A 3249-nucleotide genomic window follows, 5' to 3' on the forward strand; every position below is an offset into this window, starting at 1 on the left:
GTATAAAGAGCAACCATGTAGCCTCCCCAACACGGGCTTTTCTTCAAATCATGCATAGACGTTGTGGTATTTATGAACAGTGAGTCACACTGCCGCTCAACGTCTGTTTCCTCCTCACTGTGAATGAGGTGATCCCCTTCCATACCGAGTAAATGCAGGGCTGTGGCTAACGCTCAATAGAGAACCAGGGGTTACCTGGACAATTGGGGTGCTAATTCTTCCCGCACTGGAATAACCACCAGACCGCAGGGGCGTCGCTGGGAAGCAGCCAGGAGCCCTGGCCCAGCGGAGCCTCCGAAACCCCTCTGAGTGCTGCGCGCCGCTGGCAGGCGCTCAAGGAACCTGGGCTGCGGGGCGCCACCCCAGGAGCAAGGAACCTTGGAGGCTAGTCCCTGGGGTCGCCGCCAGCCCTGCGGGCGGCCCGACCTCGGCGCTGCTACCCGCGCCGTTTCCTATGGGCAACAGGTGTCCGCCCTCCGCCCGGCCCAGCCCTCACCGGCACAGGCAGTCCACAAACACGCCAGGGTCCAGGTGGCAGGCCGTGGTGGCGCTGGGCAGGTCCTGCAAGTCCACCTCCTCTTTCTCGCAGCAGATGAAGCTCCAGTCGCCGCTGCCCGGGAGAAGAGCCGAAGGGCCGCAGCGTCACCCCGGGTCGCCCCCGCACCTCGGCCGCTTCCGCCTCGGCTCCGAGCAGGCCGGCCGCGCCCTCCTCCATCCGCGCGCTCGCGCCCGCGGCCCTGTGCTCCCAGCGGGCTGCGCCGGGCTCCTGCGCCCCAGCCTAGCGCTCTCCCCTCCTCGCGCCGCCGTGGACCCCTGTTAACCACCTCCGGACTTCGCGGCTGTCCGCTGCCCGCAGTCACCACGTTTCCAGAAGCGCGGACTCCCAACGCCCGCCCCGCATACCTGCGCCCAGCGCGGGAGGGGCAGAAAGCCTGCGTGGCGCCCGCCCAGCCCCGAGAGCGGAGCTCCGGAAGGTTCTGCCTCTACTGCCTCTTTTGCCCATTTCCTAATTGGATATTTTTGCTTCTCTATACTATTGAGTTTTGAGAGATGTTAATATATTCTACGTACTCATTCTTGATCAAATATGTTGTTTGTAAATGTTACATCGAAGTCTGTAGCTGTCTTTTTATTTTCTCATGGATGTTTTGCAGAGAAAATGTGTTAAATTTGGATTTGGTACAATTTACTAGTGTTTTAAATGGGATTATATTTTGGTGTTAAATCTAAGAATTATCTATTGCTAGATCCAAGAGATTTTCTCCTACTTTTATTCTAAACCCTTTATAGTTTGATGTTTATGTAGTCTAACTGTAATTATTTGGGGTAAATTTTTTATAGGTATGCAGTTTAGATCAAGGTTTATATTTTTTGCCTATTAACGTCCCATTGTGCTAACACCTTTTGTTGTAACGGCATCCTTCTTCAATTTAGGGACTCCTTTGTCAAAAATCAAGTGGGTGTATTCATGTGTATCTGTTTCTGAGTTCTCTACTCTGTTCAATGGATCTATGTATCTGTCCCCGCTAGCCCCAAACTGTCTTGATTACTATAGCTACAGAGTAAGTTTTGGAATCAGTTGAAACAATCCTTGATATCTATTCTTCATTTTCAAAATTGTCTAACCATTCTATTTCTTTTGTCTTTTCATTTAAATTTTAAAATAAGTTTGCCTGTATGTACAAACATCTCTGCTAGGATTTGGATAGAAATTGCTTTAAAACTATAGATCAATTTTGGGAGAATTGACAGCTCTTCTGTGTTGAGGCTTTTGATATGTGAATATGGTAGTTCTTCATTTTCTTGGGTTAATTTATTTCATCAACATTTTCTAATTATCAGCATGCTTATTATGTGTGTGTTTTGCTTTTTTTTCTTGTTTTGCTACAGATTGAACCCAGTGCCTTGAGCATGCTAGGCCAAGACTCTGCTGCTGAGATTTACTCTCAGCCCCTGTGTACATGTTTGTTAAGTTTATAACTAATTATTTACATTTCTTTGAGGTAATTATAGATGGCATCAACAAAATTTTTGTATGCTTATTTTTAGTATATAGAAATGCATTTTTTCCTGTGACCTTGTTCAACCCACCTATTAATTCCAGTGTTTTCATAGAACTTTTCCATGTTCTATGAGGTTGTTATTTGCAAATAGAGACAGTTTCATTTATAGTTTTATAATCAGCATGCTTCTTCTTTCTTCTATTTTTAGTTTTCACTTTTTTTATCGCCTAATTGCCTTAGCTAAAACTTCCAACACAATGTTGAATACAAGTGTCAAGAGCGGACACCCTTGTCTTGTTCCCGCTCTTAGGTGGAAAGCATCCAAAATTCCACCATGGAATACCATGATTGTGATATTAAAGCTGATGTTTGTTATTATTGGTTGGTGCTCTTTATCAAGTTGAAGTCATTGTCTTCTGAGCGTTTGTGTGTGGGTTGTTTAGTGGATGTTCTGAATCAGTTGAAGGGATCATAGGAGTTTTCATCTTTAGCCTTTGGATGAGGTAGATTCATTAATTGATTTTGAAATATCAAACCACTCTTACTTGCTTTAAATAAATCCCTCTCCTTTATGGTCTCTAATTTTTTAGAGTGTTGGATTGAATTTGCTGATATTTTGTCAAAGTTTTTGTTTTGTTTTGTTTTTGTTTTTGTTTTTAGTTTTTTACAGTGCTGGAACCAAACCAGGGCCTCACACAAGCCAGGCGAGTACTTTACTATTGAGTTACACCCCTAGAAAAATATTTGCTGAACAGATTTTTGAGTTTAAGTTTTCTTTCTTTCTTCTCCACCCCCACGCCCTGTCATTGTTTAGTTTGGGTTTCATGGTGATATCTCATGAATTGAGTTGGAAAGGGTTCCCTCCTATTTTCTGAAAGAGATTGTGCAAATCTAATATACATCCTTCAAATATTTGGTGAAATTTTCTAGTGAAGACAAGTAGGCTGGAGATTTTGCTTTCAGGAGGCTTTTCATTACAAACTTCATTTGTTTCATGGTTATAGGCTTATTCAAGGTATCTCTTTTATGTTCGTGAATTTCATTATCTTGAGTGATTTCTCAATTGCCATATTTGTAAACTAAATTATCAAATTTGTCAAAGCTGTTCATAGTATTCCCTTATTGTCCTTCAAATGGGTATAGGAGCTATAATATTTCCTGTCTTGTTTCTGATATTAGTGATTTATTTGTTCTATTTTATCTTACTTTATTTTACTATGACAAGAACTCTTGGCATGAGATCTTT

Source organism: Sciurus carolinensis, unplaced genomic scaffold (genome assembly GCF_902686445.1).
Source record: "Sciurus carolinensis unplaced genomic scaffold, mSciCar1.2, whole genome shotgun sequence".
NCBI classification, from domain to species: Eukaryota; Metazoa; Chordata; class Mammalia; order Rodentia; family Sciuridae; genus Sciurus; species Sciurus carolinensis.